The sequence below is a fragment of the Rutidosis leptorrhynchoides genome, chromosome 7 (assembly GCF_046630445.1).
Source record: "Rutidosis leptorrhynchoides isolate AG116_Rl617_1_P2 chromosome 7, CSIRO_AGI_Rlap_v1, whole genome shotgun sequence".
Taxonomy (NCBI): domain Eukaryota; kingdom Viridiplantae; phylum Streptophyta; class Magnoliopsida; order Asterales; family Asteraceae; genus Rutidosis; species Rutidosis leptorrhynchoides.
This window is the reverse complement of record NC_092339.1, coordinates 163,581,475-163,604,243: the sequence shown is the minus strand read 5'-3', so window position 1 is coordinate 163,604,243 and position 22,769 is coordinate 163,581,475. Positions and strand designations below refer to the sequence as shown.

Here is a 22,769-nt window from a genome sequence, read left to right as displayed (position 1 = left end):
ACTATCATTTATTGGGATTGTCTATATGTAGAAATCACCATAGGTCGAAAACTTTTATGTACATGCTTTAAAAATGTATACTGATTTAAAAACTTTCTTATATATAAAGCGCGTCTTTTGAAATGAATGCAATGTTTGTAAAATGTATCATATAGAGGGCAAACCTCGCAATGGGACCGATGAATGATTTGCTGCGTCAATAGAGATTTTGGCGGGTCATCATAGTTGGTATCAGAGAAGAGGTCTTAGCGAACCAGAATCTGCATTAGTGTGTCTAACGGGTCTTTGTTAGGATGCATTTGTGAGTCTGGACTTTGAGCGTATCTGTTTAGTTATAAGTTTTGCTTATCATTCCTTGTCGGAAATTACCTACTTATCATTCTAGTCTTGACATGTCTCACTGCAATTATTGCATAGATAGTGTATAGACAAAATCATATCTTATCGTATCTATTATAGTAAATCTGCCTTGCATATTCCGTAATTTTCTCCGTAACTTGTAGGATTTTGATATTATATATACATACGTAAAATATGTATTTAGAATATCAATTTAAGTCCTATAATCTTTTTCATATCAAAAATCATTTTCTCTAATCGTGCAAAGATGGATTATGCAAATAGTTCGAATTCCTCGGATTCCAACATCTATTCCGCTATGGGAATCCACTTAAGCTCCGAAAGCAGTGTAACCGGAATGGACCAACCTATTAGTCATCATCTTTTCTGGATGCATTGGGGGTGAGTTCGTGGACGACTTAATCAATTTAGACAAGAAGAAGGTGATCCCTTTCACGAGTCGTTTTCGCCTCTTGGCGGAGAACCTGAGGCGCTCACTGGCGAACCCGTTCGCAACACCATTTTCTCTCTCCTTTCTAGGATATGTCACCACAAATATAATATTACTAATATTATTGAGGCTATCCGACCTTTACTCCGCTTAAACAATCAACCGAACCTGGTAGAGAAGTGAATCAACTTCGTGCTCGAGTAGTGGCACTAGAGAATACGGTGCACAATTTGCAAGAACCGCATGCACTACCGTAGGTACCACCAGCACCACCAGCACCAGCAGTACATGTACCAGCAATAACGATACCACCAACAACAGCGTCAGCAGCATCACAAGCCTCAACATCACAATCTGCACCACGAACATCAACATCATACGCACCATAGATACCAAGGAATACCAATAAAAATGAATGATGAAGTATTGATTCATAACTTCATTTATGTTGGAGAAATATTCCACAGTGATTATGTAATCTCTAAAGTTTTAGGGAATATTCATTTCTAGTTCCAACCGTAAACCAAATGAGATTAATATAATATTAACTCCTTAAATCCATATTACATCTGAAGAAAATATACATACATATATTTTCATAAAGACTGTAATAAAAATTCTTTTGTACAAAATATTACTTGTGAAATTTTATTTTAACGGGTAGGTAATACCCGAGAAATACTTAAGTTCACATTAATATATTACACTATACATTTTCAATGATGTTCGACAATCGTTAATTATACCCTCTCCTTTCATAGCAATATACATCATTTCACAAAAATCAAGACAACCATTTTCCATACCAATTCAATTACATATTCTGATTTTGATAGATCAAAATCCAATTCAAGATTTAAGAGGTGTCGTCAATCTTAAATTCCTACATCCTTCGAAACCATACTTTGAATTCAAAATGTTATTCATAAAACCGAGGAGAATGTTATTCGTATCTTTCATAATTCGCGATGATTTCACTTCCACAATCATATACTAACGGATACAACCTGCGTTCAAACACTCCAATTCAAAATTCTTGAAATCACCTCAGATTAAAAATCAACGAATCGGACTCGTTATATATGAGAATGCGGATGAAGCAGTCAAAGCTGTTGATGGTCTTAATAGTCAAAAGTTGATAATAAATAAAATTATGTTAGAAAAGAAATTTTGAACTGAAAAACGGATTGAACAAACTATGAAGGAGGCTGTTGACAAATCACAAGGACTAAACCCGTACCTAAAGAATTTAGATAATTCAGTTTCTGATGGAAATCTCAGAAGATATGCAATCTCTTTACGTATTCTAAATCCTTGCGGAAGAATTTTCTTCATCATCTTTTGATTTTAATTTTTTTTTAAATTCTAAGATATCACCGTATCTTCGATTATAAATATCCTCAATATTTCTGAAAAATACCTCCATAACTATACTTGTCTGAAATTAATTATCTCTTCGCGTTATCTGTATTATATCATAACGGAAAATGTTTTAGTTTTAAAATTTTTGTAACATTCAAATTTAAATTCTTGATATTTGGAGTAGTGTTAGAATGAAAGCATGAGTTAGTATAATATAATGACGCCCGATCAACGTGATTATATTGCAGTAAGTCATGCGAAAGTTCTAATGGCATATGATGAAGGTAGTACTTGATCAACATTACCCTCACCATGTACCATGTTACGCGACTCTTTTATTTTACTTAACATCTGAATATACCAAGAATGTATTTTCTTGATAGTTCTATACTTTCAGTGATTCCAGCAGTTTGCTAATATAATCGTGCCATTACATTTTTCTTTCTGCGTATAACACTTGTTATGCTCATTTGAAATCCTATCTATCGTATTTCCGGAGAAATCATTATAATTTCATTTGTATTTCTCAATAGTGAGAAATTATCTATTTATTGAACTTGTGCTTATCATAAAATGGAACCCGACCCATATAGGGTACTCGAAATACTCCATTCATCGATATTATCATTTTCTTTGATAATGATTATACTAGCAATCGAATTCATTTAAAGAATTCAAGTTATATCATATTTTGTGATACGAAAATATCCTCGTTTTCGTTATCAACTTTCTTTATCCAAATTTCGGGACGAAATTTCTTTTAACGGGTAGGTACTGTCATGACCTGGAAATTTCGATCAAATTTAAACTCTGATAACTCCGACAAGATAAGCAAATTGATGTGTTGCATTAAAATATTTTTTCATACATTTAATTAACCATTGAACTTTACTCTACGATTCACGAACAACGTATAATTTAAAACTCGAACTCGTCATGATTTATATATGATTTTACTTTCTTAAATGAAAACGTTTTATGATATAATAATTTCTATTATTATAACCTCTTAATAAAATGATTTTGAATATAATTAGTTCTAGAAAACTAAATTTTATAATATTTATATATGAAATGATAAAAATTTACTATTAAACGATGCTATTTCAAATTAAAATTTTTACGTATTAAGTCGTTTTATTTTTATGATATAATTTTTGTAATTTTTTTTTTAAGAAACGAAGTTAAATTAAAAATGTACAATTTGTAAAGCACAACGTACAACAACGTGTAGCTTAAATAGTTGAATTTAAATTAATTCATTTACTATTCATTGAATAGTAAATGAAACGAAATTAATTCATTTACTATTCACATGAAAACGACATGATTGAAATTATTAATTATAAGTCACATAAAATACCCCTGAAGTATTTTAAAAATACGACTTTTTAAAAACTTACGATTCATATTACATTCTAAATTTATTATTATATTATTATATTTTATTTCAATATTATTATATTATTATATTTAAATTAATATTATAATATATATCTTTGTCTAGTCAAAAACTAGTAAAACACATATTACGCTTATAAACTTTATAAACGAACCTTTTTACAACTAAATTTATAAAGCGTAAGACCAAAATATACATATATATATATATATATATATATATATATATATATATATATATATATATATATATATATATATATATATTCAAATATAAAAAGTGGAATTTTTATTGATATTTTTACCCGTCAATTATTAGCAACATAGTACGAAATGTCAGCCCGTGAAAACTGTTGGCAGATATTATTGAATTCTAATTCACACGTTTTTATTTTCATATTATTATATTATTATATTATTATTATATTATTACTTTATTATAATATTATATTATTATATTATTATATATACTTATATATACTACGTTCATGTTCTAGTTGAAATCACACATATCACATATAGATCATATGTTACTCCGTAATTAACTATATTATTGTTATTATTATTATAATTATTATTCTTAATATTATTATTCTTAATCTTATTATTAATTAGTAGTATTAGTATTATGGTTACAAAATATACATAAAATACTACGACGAGGTTATGTTCAAGTGATTTCAAAATGGGTTTTTCAAATGGTTTAAAGCTAAGGAATTCATAGGTATTAAATAAGGAGGTTATGGGTATTGATCAGGGGTATTGTTCGTGAATCAAAGGTCAACCTTGCATTTATCATTTCCGTTGCGTCTGCATACCTTTCCTGCAATATTGAACCACAATATTGATACGTGAGTTTTCATAGCTCCCTTTTTATATATATTTTTGCGCTGAGAATACATGCGTATTTTATAACTGTTTTACGAAATGGACACAAGTACTAAAAATATATTTTACTTTGAGTTGTACCACTTTGCATATTTTTCCCTAATAGCTTGGTAACTGATATTTACATGTTGTAAAAGCATGTAAGCGTGAATCCTATTGATAGATCTATCGGGTTTGACAACCCCAATCGGGCTAGTCGCTCTAGTATCGTAAACGGTTGCATAGTACTTCATTTTTACTACACTTGGTACAGTGTAGGGAGATTTCATAATAAAGGGAATATGCCACATTAATTGTTAAGTATGGTTACCGAAGCGCTCAACAACTTATAGAATACTTTTATACACTTGCGAGTGTAAGGATATTTATGGAAACTGAAATCTTGTGGTCTATTACTATTACGGAAATGATTGATTATGATAAACTATGAACTCACCAACCTTTTTGGTTGGCACTTTTAAGCATGTTTATTCTCAGGTATAAAGAAGCTTTCGCTGTTTAACTACTATGTGCATGGAGTCTTACATGACATATTTTTCAAGGAAACTTTGCATTCATACATTAATATGTATTATATTTTGACTGTTTAGTCAACTGATGTATTATTATGAACTATCATTTATTGGGAATGTCTATATGTATAAATCACCATAGGTCGAAAACATTTATGTACATGCTTTAAAAATGTATACTGATTTAAAAACTTTCTTATATAGAAAGCGCGTCTTTTGAAATGAATGCATTGTTTGTTAAATGTATCATATAGAGGGCAAACCTCGCAATGGGACCGATGAATGATGTGCTGCGTCAATATGGATTTTGGCGGGTTGTCATAAATGGGTAGACGACATGACGGTTTATTGTGATGCTTCTTTAAATGGGATCGGGTGTGTTCTAATGCAAAGAGGTAAAGTCATCGCTTACGCCTATCGATAATTAAAGGAACACGAAACCAGATATCCGACTCATGATCTTGAGTTGGCAGCGGTTGTCCATGCGTTGAAAATTTGGCGCCACTACTTGTACGGTGTCAAGTGTACGATTTATTCGGATCATAAGAGTTTGAAACATCTTTTTGATCAAAGAGATTTGAATTATCGTCAACGTAGATGGATGGATGTGGTGAGAGACTATGATTGTGAAATCTTATATCATCCGGGCAAGGCGAATGTGGTCTCGGATGCGCTAAGTCGAAAGAGCCAACATCCGGCGATACGAGTAGGATCGTTACGCATGATTATTACAAATGATTTTCTTGTAAAGCTTGGTGAGATTCAAATTGAAGCTTTTGTTAATAATAAGCATGAAGAACGAATCGTGGGGTAAACGGAGTCTATTACCTTAGGCCCGCATGGTTTGTTGTCCTTTCAGGGACGTGTATGGGTGCCTAAGATGGGTGGTAATCGACGGGTGCTACTTGATGAAACACATAATTCAAAGTATTCCATTCACCCGGGTGCAACGAAAATGTATCTTGATTTAAGGAAGGAGTATTGGTGGCCGGGCATGAAACGTGATGTTGTTAAGTATGTTAAACAATGCGTCACGTGTTTGCGAGTTAAAGCCGAACACCAAAAGCCGTATGGTATGTTACAACCGTTAGAAATCTCGAAATGGAAATGGGAGCACATTACCATGGATTTCATTACAAAGCTACCAAAGACGACGAGTGTCCAATTTGATTCGATTTGGGTGATAGTTGACCGACTGATGAAAAGTGACTTGTTTCTTCCCATTCGGGAAGCGATATCGTCGGAGACATTGGCTAAGTTGTTTATCAAGGAAGTGATATCAAGTCATGGGGTTCCTATATCTATTATTTCGGATCGAGATACCCATTTCACATCTCGGTTTTGGGAAAAGTTTCATGAAGATATGGGTACACAATTGAAATTGAGCACGGCGTACCATCCTCAAACGAACGATCAAACCGAACGTACGAACCAAACTTTAGATGATAAGTTACGGGCGTGTATTATCGATTTTGGTGGTAGTTGGATGAGCACTTACCTTTGGTGGAATTCTCGTACAATAATAGTTATCATACTAGTATCGGGATGCCACCGTATGAGATGCTTTATGGGCAAAGGTGTCGAACTCCTATATGTTGGGGTGAAGTGGGACAAAGAGAAATCGGGAGTACCGATTTAGTTCTAGAGACGAATAGCAAGATTGATATGATTCGGGCTAATTTGAAAAAGGCTCAAGATAGACAAAAGTCGTATGCCGACAAACGAAGGCAACCGATTGAGTTTCTAGAAGGCGACATGGTGATGCTTAATGTTTCGCCATGGAAAGGTGTTATTCGGTTTCGAAAATGAGGAAAGTTAGCTCCTCGGTTTATTGGTCCTTTTAAGATTTTAGCTCGTGTTGGTGAAGTTACATATCATTTGGAATTTCCCGAAGAGCTTGCGGGGATCCATAATACATTTCATGTTTCCCATCTCCGTAAGTGCCTTGCGGATGATTCTTCATGGGTGCCATTAGACGAGATTGAATTAAACAACAAGTTAGAGTATGTTGAGAAGCCGATTGCTATACTCGATGAAAAGGTAAAGAGGTTGAGGAATAAAGAGGTGAGAACTTTTAAAGTTCAATGGAGTCGAAGTAAAGGTTCCGAGTTTACATGGGAACCCGAGGAGTTTGTATTGGTGTATCTTCCTGCTTGTCATACGGCTTGGATCGCGAGGACGCGCTCCGATTCAAGTGGGGGAGAGTTGTAACATCCCGTTTTCCCCTTATAGGACTTAAGGTACGTTTTTAACCTCGTGTACGTTAATAATGTATCTATGATTGATTGGTTATAGTTAAGGGTTTGAAAATGTAGAAAACGGTTTGATCAGACGACCTATCGTGTTTGGACAGGTTATATCGCGTTTGAAGTCATCGCGATACGCGACAAAGTCGGCTGGGACGTGACAACTTCTGGAACCCAATTCTGTCTACCCTATCGCATTTTGTTTTGGTTTGTCGCGTTTGGGTGTCGCGAAACGCGACCTGGTGTCGCGAAACGCGACAAATGTCGCTGTTTTACCTTTTTAGCCATTTTAAATGGCATCCTTTGGGGGCACTTTAGTCTTTTCATTGTGGACGCTAAGAATGGTCGACCTAAAATTAGAGGAATGTTTGAGTCCTCTTCTATGTCAATGACAATAAATTCGACTAAAAAGGTTAAATTACCCACTTGAACGGGTAGGTTGTCAGCAATTTCAACTGGGTGCCTAATGGTTTGATCAAAGAGTCGGACACTCATCTTTGTTGGACTTAACTCACCTACTCCTAATCTCTTATATAATGAAAGAGGCATAACACTCACACTTGCACCTAAATCTGCTAGTGCATCATACATGACACAATCACTAAGTAGACAAGGAACAATAAATTCATCCGGATCACCTAACCTTGGTGGAGGTTTTGGTGGAACTGACTTTACCGGGTTTATCTTTACGGTTTTTGTTTCTTGTACTTTCTTATTCTTCTTCTTCTTTCCAGAGGTATCACAAACTTTATTACCTATCACTTGCTCATACTCAACTTGGAAAACGGGATGGGTGGTCTGTATGGTGCCACTACTGGTTTTACATACTCGGGTGGTGGTGGTGGTGGTGTTGTAACTTCTTCATTGTTACTCACATCTAAAACCTTCCCATCTTCTTGTGCTGGTTTTTCAGAATTCGTTGAAACCATATTAACATTCTCATTCCGAGGATTTACTTCAGTATTACTCGGTAGCTTTCCTTGTTCCCTCTCACTCATTATGCTAGCAAGAGTACCTACATGTTTTTCTAGATTCAAAATGGAAGCTTTTTGAGTTCTTAATGACTGATCAAACCTCTCATTTGTTTGGATTTGAGATGTAATAAATTGTGTTTAAGATTCCATTAGCTTTGCCATTATTTCTTCTAGATTTGGCTTTTTCTCTTCGGTTTGTTGTGGTGGTTTATACAAGCTAGGTCTTTGTTGATTGAATGTGTTGTTTTGAGTTGGTTGGTTATTTGGACCTTGTTGGTTATACGAGTTATTGTTTGGTCCATTTGGATTGTAAAGAATGTTTTGATTTCGATTGAAGTTTGGCCTGGGCGGTTGATAATTATTTTGATAATTATTTCCCGGCCTTTGGTTCATGTAGGAAACATTCTCACATTGTTCCATTGTTTGTTCAATGTGACAATCTTTCGTTAAATGTGGTCCACCGCATTGCTCACAACTGATTCGTATTACGTGAATATCTTTATTCATCTTTTCCATTCGTCACGGAATCAAAGTCATGGTTAGAATCGGCTCTAGCCGCTTTAGATGAACGAAAGATATCTTTTTCTTGATGCCACTCATGCGAGTGGGATGCTGTGTTATCAATGATTTTGTGAGCTTCGGTTGCAATTTTCTTCATAATGGAACCACCAGCTGTTATGTCGATGTATTTTCGTGTAGCAACGTCGCATCCTTGGTAGAATATTTGTACTATTTGATAAGTATCTAAACCGTGTTGCGGACATCCTCTCAATAACTTTCCAAATCTTGTCCACGCCTCATATAGAGTTTTATTTGGCTTTTGTGTGAATGTAACAATTTCTTCTTGAAGTCTCACGGCTTTAGATGCTGGAAAGAATTGTTTAAGAAAATTTTCAACTAAGACATCCCATGTGTCAATCGCCCCTTCAGGTAACGATTCTAACCAATCTTTGGCTTATCCCTTTAAAGTCCACGGAAATAACATGAGATATATCTGTTCATCCTCCACTTCTCTGATTTTAAATAGAGTACATATCCTATTAAAGGTACGAAGATGTTCGTTTGGATCTTCTTTTGGCGTACCACTATATTGGCATTGATTAGTTACCATGTGTAGGATTTGTCCCTTGATTTCATAATCTGGTGCATTAATATCTGGCTTAATAATGGCGTGACCTTGGCCCGTGCTTGTGGCTCTCATTCGGTCTTCCATACTTAGAGGTTCAGTTACTTCCATAATTGAAATTGTTGAATACGAATCACTAGAGGATTCTGATTTAATGGATTCTTCCTAGACAATCTCTGGTTGAATAATTTGTGATTCCGGAGGTATGATTATTGGTTCAGGATCTCTGAATTGTCCTTGAATATCCTCCGGGTTTTCAATTTTGAAGTCGGGTTCAAAAATTAGATTATCGGAAATTTGAATTGGAGTACTTGGTCGACTAGATGACGATTCTAAAGAAAAATCAACGGCTATAATATTTGCTAGATGTCTCGATCGAGTTACAGGTGGTGAACGTTTTGCTCGGTGCATTCACTGAATATCTTATTAGTTATAAAGATAAAAATTATATAAGTTATCAAATTAATAGACTTTTCTGATTTTGGCCACGTTTCGAATAGCCAATAGATGCAGCAGGTAGCCAGGACCCTTTAAATCGGAAGCCCACAACTCGCCACTAACAAATCCAACTATTACTACGAACCAGAAAATTTTGGATGTCTATCAATTTAACCGCTTAAAATAATTTTTCGTTGAAATTTTAGAGAAGAAATAGAAAATTCTATGTCCTAAAAACTAGAGCGTCGTGAAATAAGAAAGAAAAAGAGCTCGTCGGAAAAACGTTGAAAAAAATAAAAGGTCGAAAAATAATAAAAAGAACTTAGCGCGTCGAAACTTAAAAGTCTAAAACTAAGAATTAAAAGTTGCGTCTAAAAGTATTAAAGCTTAAAAGGAATACTATATCGAAAACGGCAATAACTTAAAAAGTACTAAAATCTTAAAACGGCGTCGCAAAATTCTAAAGCACTTAAATCTTAGTCTAAAGAAAGAGTACTTAAGGGATTTTATGGCAAAGCCTAAAAATCTAGAAATAAAAATAACTATGGCAAAAACTAAGTTAAAAACTAAATACGAACGAAAAATACAAATTACGAATAAAAAGATATAAAATATAAAAATAAAACTTAAAGTTGTAAAAAAATACAATTTTTATAAAAATATTATTTTTATATTATTATTTTATAAAAGTATTGATTTTTATATAATTAATAAAACTAAATAAAACTTAAAATACAAATTAAATAACAACTAAACTAAATTATTATTAAAATAAACCCTAATTAGGTAATTAATAATAATAATAATTAATAATCTTAACCCTAATTCGGCTGTTCTAGGTTTCAGACGTGTCACCTCAGCTCATGCGATCGAATGAGTTGAGGGTTAATTTTCCATGCGATCACATGGATCCAGAATTCAGGCCAAATAGTTGGGCTGCTACAGTGTTCGGGCCTGAATACAATTATTATATATTTTTTTTCTGTTTTAATATTTATATAAAATATTTATATAAATTAAATAAAAACTTATTTAAAAAAAAAACTACCTATTAGTTTTTGTAACTAAAAGAAAATACAAAATTTTTAATTTTTTTTATATTTTGAACAACTCTTAAAAATATATATATTTTGTTTTTTTTATTTTTATATTTTTGTATTTTTAATATTTAAAACGTATTTTTACAAAAGTAAATTAAAACTTATTAAAAATCTTTTTTTATTTTATATATATAGCGTTTCGCTTTCGGCGTTTATGCTAATCCCCGGCAGCGGCGCCAAAAATACTTGATGTGTGCGAGGTGGGGTACGAAATACTATTATTTTTACTAGAAAATACTATTAAATACGATACAATTTTACACAAGTTATTTATTTATTTAAAGAGTGGATATACCTAAACATTGCTACAATACTTATAGGCAGTGTACCTAATCGTAGAGTAGTGTAGTTTTTAGTAAGTCCGATTCGTTCCACATGGAGCTAGCTGAGTTTAACGCTATATTTTTAAAACTATATTTGTAAATATATAAATACATATATAAGTATTATTATTATTATAAAAGGGGGTTTTACCGTTTAATGACCGGTTTGTCGATTTTAAAACTTTAGTCGCAGTTAAAACCTAATGTAAAATATTAAAAATAAATATAACTTAATTTAAAGCGTAAAGTAAATGACAATAATTAAAGTGCGATAAATAAAATTGCGATAAATAAAATGACAATAAATAAAATTGCGATAATTAAAAAGTACGATAATTAAAATGGCAATAAATTAAAGTGCGATAATTAAAAGTGCAATTAAATATGAAATAAAAGAATTATGCTTATTTAAACTTCCGTAATCATGATGTTTGACGTTTTGATTTTAATTTATTTATCTGGGTTAATTGTCCTTTGTCTTGGATTTATTTGATACCTATCTAGTTTTTGTCCATAATAGTCCATCGGTCATAATTATTAAATGCTCATCAAATTAACCTTATTCCCGAAGTCAAATATTCCAACTAATTAGGGATTCGAACTGTAACAAGGTTTTAATACTTTGTTTAATGATTACACCAGGTTATCGACTTCGTATAATCCAAGGTTTTAATACTTTGTTAACAATTACATCAATTACCCTTGTATGTAATCCACCCCTGTTTTAATGAGATATGAATATTAATTTACCCACTTAATCAGAATGAATAATGAATTACCCAACCCGAATAATTAATTAAATGATCGTAAAAGATGTCGTATAAACGTCACTAAATAGGACATACATAATCATTTTAATAATTATTAGATTAACTAATTTGAAGATAGGTTCGACAGGTTCCAATGAGTTGTCATTAGATTAGACAATACCCCCTACCTATTAATAGTCAATAGTCCAATGTTCACAAGTGTCGGTCTTTTGTCCAAACCTTAATTGTGATGCAAAATCCAATAACCCCATCTTAATATTTAGTCTAACATCACGATTACTTTGGCTCAAATAAGCATAATAATAACTTAGTTACGATACATTAATTTAAAAAGGAAGAACATAGCTTACAGTGATTATTAATCGCGTAGCGTTTACACGGACAGAGTTCTGACTTAAAACCCGTAAAACATTCTTACAATAACCTTATTATTATTAACTTAAATTAAAATTATAACTAAAATATAAATATAAATATAAATATAAATTGAAAGAGAGATAGATAGAAAAAGATATTAAATTTGTCGACCAAACTTTGCAATTTATAGGACCTGAGCTGAAAAAGTATGCCATGTGATCACATGGATTTTCTTCTTCCTGGCCATGCGATCGCATGGCCTGGGAATCCAGCTCACATATTGTTGTTTGCTTCTTGCCGACGGTTTTAAATAAATATATATAATATATAAATAATTTTAAGAATTATTTATATATTATAATATATTTATGTACATAGTTAACTTGTAATTTTCGCTTCTTTGCGTCGCGCGTTGAAAGTTGACTTTGGTCCCGGTTCCGAATTTTCAAACGTCCTTGCATACAATTTAATATCTTATATTTTGCGTTTCACGTCTTGTACTCTTATAATTTTGAGACGTTTCTCATCAATAATTTGAACCACTTTGATTGTACTTTGTACTTTTAAGCTTTTTGGTCGTTTGCGTCTTCAATTCGTTGAATCTATCTTTTGTCTTCACCTTTTATTATTTAAACGAATATCACTTGTAAATAGAACAATTGCAACCAAAAGCTTGTCTTTTTTGAGGGATAATGCTATGAAATATATATTCGTTTTTAGCATTATCAATCTTCACCACCGGTGAAAATATCTCTTGGTAATCAACCCCTTCCTTTGTTGAAACCCTTTAACCACTAACCGTGCTTTGTACCTCTTCTTACCATCCTCCTCATTCTTTATTCTATACACCCATTTGTTTTGCAACGCCTTTTTATCATGAGGTAATTTCACTAGTGACCAAGTCTTGTTCTTCTCAAGTGACTCCATCTCTTCTTTCATAGCAAGCTCCCATTGTATGGATTCTTTGGACTTTCTTGCTTCAAAGTAACTTTCGGGTTCACCGTTCTCGGTATACAGCAAGTAGTTCGTTGATGGAGAATATCTAGGATTAGGTTTGGGCACTCTAGTCGAGCGTCTAAGTATAGGAGCAACCGGTATGGTTGGACCAGTTTCATTAGCCTCCTCATTACTAGAACTCGCACTATGTTCAGAATTATCACCGCTATTCGAACCATCCCCATCATTGTCAAGATCCGACCCATCACCATTAATCGGCAATTCATTGTTCCCCGAACTCCCACTAGAACCTGCAAGATCATCAAGAGAAACATCATCAAGAATAACGTGATCCAGTTTTTGACTCCCCGTTTCCGGTTTGCCATAGACCGAATCTTCATCAAAGGTAACATCACGTGATCGAATAACCTTTCTAGCTTCATTATCCCAACAACGATAGCCCATCTCATTCGAATTGTAACCAATGAACGTACACTTCTTTGACTTAGCTTCAAGTTTATCTTTATCAATATCTTTGGTCTTCATATAAACATTACACCCAAAGATTCTAAGATGATCATAACTAACCTTTTTACCTAGCCATTCTTCTTCGAGAATTCGGAAACCCAATGGTGTTGAGGGTCCACTATTAATCAAATAAGCCGCCGTATTAACCGCATCCGCCCAAAACATCTTAGGCAAACTGGCATGTAGTCTCATACTCCTAGCCCTTTCATTCAACGTACGATTCATACGTTCGGCGACCCCATTATGTTGCGGTGTTTCCTGTACCGTTTTCAACATTCTAATACCGAACTTTGCACAATGGTCTTTAAATTCAAGACTACTATATTCTCCTCCATTGTCCAACCTTAAGCACTTGACCTTTAAATTGGTCTCATCTCAACCATAGCTTTCCACGTCACAAAAGTACCAAAAACTTCAGATTTAGCTTTAAAAAAATAAACCCATACCTTTCGAGTGGCGTCGTCAATGAAGGTGACATAATAACGAGAACCTCCATGTGAATTTACATTCATTGGCCCAAAAATGTCCGTATGAACTAGCTCCAATTTCTTCAACTTTGGTGAATTCCCCGATTTAACAAAAGTTACCTTCTTTTGCTTCTCATAAGTACAAGGCTCGCAAAACCCAAGCTCTATTTTTTTCAAATCCGGAATTCTTCCACTCGAACTAAGAACCTTCATACCCTTTTCACCCATATGCCCTAGTCTTCGGTGCCATGGAGTAGAACTAGCCCCAACGTCAATCGTAGCAATCACCGTGTCTTCTTCAAACACCTCAACCATATAAAGAGTTCCCCTTTTATGTCCACGAGCTACGACATTACTACCCTTAATCACCCCCCATTGGCGATTCTTGAAAGTAACCCCATTATCTTCTTCATCTAATTGACCAACCGAGATTAACTTCCTCTTTAACTTAGGAATAAACCTCATGTTCTTCAAAGTACAATTAGAACCAAGAGTAGTCTTCAATACAACATCTCCTATACCTTTAATCTCGAGACTTTTGTTGTTTGCCAATCTAACTTTACCTTGATACGACTGAAAATTCCTCATCACGCTCTTAGTGGGTGTAGCGTGAAACGAAGCTCCAGAATCCAAGACCCAAGACTCCACCGAACTTTCAATACTACATAGTAGTGCATCCTCCGTATCTTCTGCAGTCAAGTTAACATCTTTAACCGGAGCATTCTTACAATATCTTTGATAATGCCCCTTTCGATTGCAACCCCAACAAATAACGTCACTTTGGTCATTCGATGGATACCTCTTATTGAACTTCCCTTTACTCTTCTTCACACCGCGATCAACTTTCCTACCACGGTTGTCGGTACTTAACAAAGAACCGGAAAACAATTCCCCCAAACTTCTCCTACAAGTGTCTTCACCGAGAATTAAATCCCTAATTCCTTCATACGCAAGCTTAGTAGTACCGGTAGAGCTACTAACCACAGTAACCGTACCCGACCAACTTTCCGGTAATGATGAAAGCAAGATTAGTGCTTTTAGTTCATCATCAATTTTGATTTCAACCGACTCTAATCTTGAAACAAGATTTTTGAATTCGTTGATATGATCCGTTGCACTCATACCTTCCTTCATCTTCGTGTTGAACAATTGTCGTATGAGAAAAACCTTATTCGCCGCCGTAGGTTTCTCATACATGTTGGAGAGCACCTTCAAACAATTAAACGTTGTTTTTTCGTTCATAATATTACCTACAACGTTCTTGGCGAGTGCAAGACGAACCGCACCCAAAGCTTAACGATCCAAGAGCATCCAATTGGCATCGTTCATGCCTTCGGGTTTGGTTTCCAACAAAGGTTGGTGAAGTTTTTTTTGATACAAGTAGTCTTCTATTTGCATCTTCCAAAATGCGAAGTCTTTACCATCAAATCGCTCGATCTTTAATTTACCATCTTCCGCCATCATTCCCAACCCGAACCTTGAGCGCTAGATACCAAGTGTAAGGATTATAGGACCCAAACAATAGAGTAATTCCAGAGAATTACCCTTCCACAATCGACAAACGAAAGAACAATAATTAAAGAATTAAAGACGCGAGATTTAACGTGGTTATATGTAATCGAATGTCGATTACTTAAATCCACGGACCAACTAAAGAGATTTTTATTGATATAATTCGTAGATACAACTGAGGGTTACATTAGGATGCTTATATAGGCCAAAAACACCTTGGAGAACCAGAAAAACATAAATTTGGAAACTTCTCGCCAGACGAAGCCGCGCCGCGACATTGTTGCCCGCGCCGCGCCTCCAAGGCAATTCTCCGGACAGTAGTTTTCCCAATCTGATGCACTGTTTCATGTTCTAGGCCGCGTCGCGCCTTCCAAGGCCGCTGCGCGCCTCCCCTTTTCGTCCGAATCCTTATGTTTTGATATCCGTCACATCTAACGGAAAATTTATGTGGTTCAACAAAATCCTTGCTTTTTTCCAAAAAAATAATAATATATACAAACGGATCTGATGATCGACAAGGTACAAATCAATATATCGGGAAACAGAAAACAAGCCTAAAACAACCGCAACAAATAAAAATTTATATGAAAGCCTAAACAAAACTTAACCACCAACCAACTCGGTTGTAGCACCACCTCAAGCCTAAACAAAACTTAACCACCAGACATCGGCCTAATACGGACTGAAAAAGGAACCCAAGCAACCTTAGCCCAAACCACCGCGAGAAAGATGGTAGAGAGAGCTAAGGTCGTCGGATCAACCCTCCTCTCACCGAAAGGATAAGAAAACTAAAAAACAACGCCAGAAAATTTGAAGCTGCCAGGAAACCACAATGGTTGTCAAAAGGAACCTAACCATACCAAATCCACCGCGAGAATAGCAGTGGGGAGAGACTATAGTCGCTGGATCCACCATCAACCACCAAAAAAAAGAAAAAGTAGATATCCAGTGAGATCAGGGAGTGGGGAGGAGATAGAGAACATAAGGAGAATGCAAAGTAGAAATGGAGAAAGAAGAGAATATCGGACCTCGGCGAGATTCCGAGGCCAGGGGAGACGACAGAAAAAATAAGGTTTGGGTAGGGTTGGGAATTTTAAGAGATAGGTCGGGGAGGAAAACCTAGAGAAAGAGAGTATAACATATAGTTTTCTTAAAACAGAATAATGGCAAAACAACAAGATGATAAAAGTGGTTGCCAGAAAATAAGAGTGAACGTTGTAGTTTTTGAAACTGATAGGAGATGATAGGAGGTGGCAAGCTAATCGAGAGAGAATGAAAAGGGGTTTTCAATTACAATTGATTAAATCTTTGTTACATTCACTTCAAAAGTTTTCTTTATTCTTATAATAAGAAATATCCGTATGATTTTTATTTTTATTTTTATTTTTGAACAGAAATATCCTTACGATTGTCATACCAAAGACCAAAGTTCGATAAATTTTAGTTACTATTGAAGTTTAACTATTACAAGAATAAAATCTTTCACCCTATAAAATATATTTCAATTAATCATATCTATCAACTCTCTTTTAAGTTCTGGTGATCTCTTATTGTAACACAATAACCATATTTTTATGCCGACTCCTTTCCGTGCATAATGTATTAACTTGCGACCCTAGACCACATATGACATATATCTATGTGAAAACAAATAATAAACAATCATAACCACATGTTATGCTTTTGGATTTCACGTTTTACATGTGAAACTATTGGTCCCAAACTAAGAATAAAGGAAATTGTAAATAATGAATATAATCTTTTCAATTTTTAATCAGTTATGTATGATATGATGAGTTGTAATCAGGAGAAAACAAGGAAAAGGTTGAGATCACAAGAATACTCCTCAGCCCTTGGATCATTTTTGATCAATGAACCAGATTAAACCACCAAATTATACTTGGAGGGTATTACAGTCATTTTGTAAATTAGATCTCTAAGTATCAAACAGCTGAACGTTCACCTTCAAAAACCCTAAAAAGCTCCAGGAGATGGCGATTGGTGTTTCTTCAGCAAACAATCAGTCCGATTACGTAATTCACTCCAATTATACGATTCCGTAACTGTCGTTAACTTAGATTACGAAATATACGATTCACAAACACACAGTGATTTGGAGAAGGCGATGGGTGATTGAAACCCTAAGCATCGATCATTTCTCCGACGGAGGCTACGATTCATTCAGCGATTACTTCAAACTTCTGGCGAAGGCTACGATTGCTTCAAACTTCCGACGAAAGCTGATAATTGATATTTGTTCATTGATTTTAAGCTGTTGGCATGCCTTTTCTAGTTTATTCAATTCAGTTCACTCTTTATAGTGGTTGGATAGAAGGATTCTAATCTTATGAAAATTCACATACTCCTGATTATGTGTTTTAGGAGTTTCAAATATTGAAGATGGAAAGGAAGGTACAACATTGGAATTAGAGATGAATTGGGAGATGAATTGTGCAGGTAATGTTTTTGCCTATTGTATGGTGCTGTTATTAAATAAGCCAATCACATGTGATTAGATAAGCCAATCACATGTGATTAGATAGGCCAAATCACATGTGATTGGTGAGCCAACAGTTGTGTATATGATCGATAGGGTTGGATAAGCCAAGCATATGTGATTAGATAAGCCAATCACATGTAATCACATTCCACAATCACATGTGATTGGCGTGTGCATCTTTTTCCTTAGCAAGACTTGTTTGGTGTTTATATTTTCTCTAACACCGATTTTAGCTATTTGAAATTTTGAAGTCATAATACTAAGATATAGCTTGTTTGTCATGATTGATTGTGATCTTACATTTTATAGCCCAGATTATATAATTTGGACAATCAAGTAATAGTTGTTGCAAAAAATGGAGTATTTAAGGGTTAAATAGAACTCAGATTGACCTTACGCCTTGTCTTAATACCGTAAAAAACTTATGTAACTTACCCAACTTCAAACATATGATTATTTGGTTCTAATAAATTGTTAAAGGCATAATGATTAGTGTCGAAAATGCGGGTCCAAACAGTTGTTAATATTAGGTGTGAAACTGATGTGCTGGTTGAACTCATGATTTGAAAATTGTTTGTCTTGTGTAGGAATAATGTCGACAAGCTTTGGTCAATGGTTCCACAAGATGTGAAAGAGAATGCTTCTGCTGATAAGGTACCGGTTGTTGATCTTAATCAGTTTGGTTATTAATGACAGAAACATTTTTTATTTTTTATTATTGTTTAACAGAATGTTAATCAACAGTTATTTGATGAGCCAACAGTTGTGTTAATGATTTATGCGATTCAATAAGCCAACACTTGTAGAATCTTATTTGTTATTAAATGCTTATATAATCACATGTTATTGGCTTATGAATCACATTTGATTGATTGGTAGAATCACGAAATCTTATGTGTTTGTTGCTTCAATCTTTTGTTTTTATCTTTGCTAACTGCTTAATTCAGCTAAACATTCAAATGACATGTGTTATTTGTTTTACACAGATATTGATACACCAAAAACAACTGCAACATGTAAAAACGAAACACCGGGTGGATCATTGTATTATGCACCAATTGTTGACAAAGGTGTAGTACCATTCATTTGATATAATTATAGAACACTTGATCAATGTGAATATGGAGATATGGATCACAATGCGAGGATTTGTGACAGCAAAAAAGAAACAAAAAAGAACAAGATGATGCTACCAAAGTCTGATGCTACTATAGAATTGGAGAAATATTTTATTATTTTTTATATTCGTACAATTGTTAATTTTTGTGTTCCTATTAAATTTTTGACTTGTATTTTTTATATTATTTTATTTCCAGTACAGTTCTTAAAATTTTTGAATGTGTTAGAAACAATTTTTATTTCTGGTTATGATTTCACAGAATGTTAACAGTTGTGATTACTACATGTGATTAAGTAGTTCAATCACATGTGATTATGTAGTTCAATCACCTGTGATTATATGTTACAATCACTGATTTCAAACTGCAATCACATGTGATTGGATGAGCCAATGACATGAAGAATCATTTAGTCCCTAAACCCATATGATTGACATGTACAATCATATGTGATTGGCGTGTAGAATCACATGTGATTGATGTTTAGGATCACATGTGATTGACTTGCAGAATCACATGTAGCTGTTAATAATGAAACATATTTGATTGACTGGTAGAATCACATGAGTGCCTTCTTGTATAAATAACAAATTTATAGTCATTCATAAACACATGTAATGGGGTTCCACAATCACATGTGATTGGTGTGTACAATCACAAGTGATTGGCCATGCAAAATTACAAGTGATTGGCATAATCACAAGTGATTGACATGCATAATCACAAGTGATTGTCAAATGCAAAATCACAAGTGATTGGCTAACAAACATAACCTGTACCTGTTTAATAAAAATTAATAAACAATCAACAATGAAAACCATCAACAATAGTATATAGAAAAGAAATACAGAAATTAAGATGTAAACCATTACTGTCATTTACCATCCAACAATAACAATTAATTGGCTAACAAACATAACCTGATCTAAACCATTACTGTCATTTATCATCCAACAATAGTAGATAGAAAAGAAATACACGAGTGATTGGCTAACAAAATAACATATTTGTTAACACATAAAACATAACCTCAACAATAATACAATATGAAATTATTTTTCACAAAACACTTCACTTTTCTAACAACTCCTTTGATTTTTCAACACGGTCAACTCTTGATTTTTGTGCATAAAGAACAACCATCATGTAGTCTTCTTTCGCATGAGATTTCTTGAATTCTACTCATCATCTTCCTTCTTCTCATCATCGGTACCTTCACCTCATCAACCTCAACCATTCCTCAACCATTCATTTTACTTTGATAAGATATCAAAAGTCTTCTCGTTGGGGTAATTCGTCAAACCTTCGGTTATTTTATTTTTTTACAAAAACATCTTCAAATCATCAACCAATTTAAACTTCTCCTTGATAACTCGACAATAGTCCTGCATATAAGGCACAAACGTTAGATTATAAGGTGATGCAGTAAATTAAAGCACAATCACATGTGATTGGCAAAGCAGAATCACATGTGATTGGCAAAAAGCATAGATAACATGTGAGTGGCAAAAGCAGAATCACATGTGATTGTCAAAACAGAATCACATGTGATTGGTAACAAGCAGAATCAGAAACATAGTAGATAGAAGGAAAAATACCTCAACCGAATGAATGTCATGCTTTTCATCTTCCAATTTTAGAAACCCTCTCCATCTAGTTCAGGATCATACTCTGGTGCAAGTTCCAGAGTACCAAAAGCTCCAAGTGCAGCCTCTTTCTTTGCACATACGCCAATGGCTCCTTTCCAGTTCTTGAAAACTGGAAGACTACGAAAAACCGGAACGGCATCAAACTTGCGTTTCCGATTAGCTTTAAATGTAAAACATGTAAATCAAAAAAGATTGGAAAACAAAATGTAACTGTATAATCACAAGTGATTGAAAGCAGTAAAAATTACAATATTATTAAAGAAAACCCTCAGTGGTACATTAAAACAATAAACAAATCACATGTGATGGCATTAGCAAAAACATATAAATGTGACTACCAAATGATTTCTTGTAATGTCACTGTATAATCCCAAGTGATTGGAAACAATAAAAATTACAATATTATTAAAGAAAACTCTCAGTGGTACAATAAAACAATAAACAATCACATGTGATGGCATTTGCAAACATCTAAATGTAACTATCAAATGATCTCTTGTAATGTCACTATTTAATCACAAGTGATTGGAAACAATAAAAATTACAATCTTATTAAAGAAAACCCGGAGTGGTACAATAAAACAATAAACAATCACATGTGATGGCATTTGCAAACATCTAAATGTGACTATCAAATGATCTCTTGTAATGTCACTGTATAATCACAAGTGATTGAAAACCCTGAAAATTACAATCTTATTAAAGAAAACCCCGAGTGGTACAATAAAGCAGTAAACAATCACACGTGATGGCATTTGCAGACATCTAAATGTGACTACCAAATGATTTATTGTAAAAATCAGATGTGATTAAAATAATAGCAATTACAACCTGATTACAAAAAAACCCTAAATGGTACATTGAAACACAAACAATCACTTGTGATAGCATTTACTAACATCTAAATATGACTGCCAATTGATTTCTCTAAAAATCACATGATGATGTAAAATATTGTATACTGAACTTTTTAACAACAACAAATGCAACTAATATACTGGTAAAATAACCTAAGATATAAGAAACAAACACGAAGCAATTCCTATAAAAACTCTAAAAATGTATAAAACAATGAAAATAGAGCAAAAACTTGATTAATTGATGAATATTGTAGTAAAATTACCTATGGCTTTGACCGGAGATTCTGATTTAGCTGGAGTTGTTGTTTTATCGGACGGTTGCTTTCTAGCCGAAGAACGTTTGGAAACTGGAGATTAGCCTGATTTAGCCATTCCTTATAGATCGATGAGTAGTGATGATGATTCGTTTGATAGCTTGTGTAATCCGAGATAATATTGATCGAAGATGGCGATTGTTGATGATCGATATGGAAACCCTAGATGCGATTGAGAGTGAGAGAGAAAAGAAAGTGAAAAGTGTGCGTGAGGAATGAACGATACCAAGTGTGAGTGTACAAAAGATTTGCGCTGAAATGACAATTTTGCCCCTCCGCCCAAAATTTCATATATTTTGATCCATTTAATCTCAGCCATTGATCACCACTAATCCAAGGGCTGAAAATCAGTCCCCCAAACTCAAGATAAAACTTGTTCTTAAATGAATATTCTTCATGATAATTTATGTATAATTTTTAACTTAATTATTTTTATTAATTTAATCTAAGAACTAAGCGGTTAAATTAAATGGAATTGTTAGTCGGTTGAATATGAATTACACTTGAATTTAGTAAACGGAATTGTTAGTCGGTGCTTATGAATTACACTTTGGTTCAGCTAGGACAAACTTGAAGAAAGATACAAAGAATACACTTG

At 33.9% G+C, this 22,769-nt stretch overlaps 1 long non-coding RNA gene across 1 annotated transcript; it reads right to left on the bottom strand.

Moving 5' to 3' along the window:
* Window positions 1-20,581: 20,581 nt before the first annotated feature.
* LOC139857005 (uncharacterized) lies at window positions 20,582-22,538 on the bottom strand. The gene is made up of 3 exons (XR_011762291.1): window positions 22,121-22,538; window positions 20,947-21,157; window positions 20,582-20,733 (listed from the first exon to the last, which is right to left on the bottom strand). It is a non-coding gene; the product is annotated as an uncharacterized lncRNA (long non-coding RNA).
* Window positions 22,539-22,769: the final 231 nt, after the last annotated feature.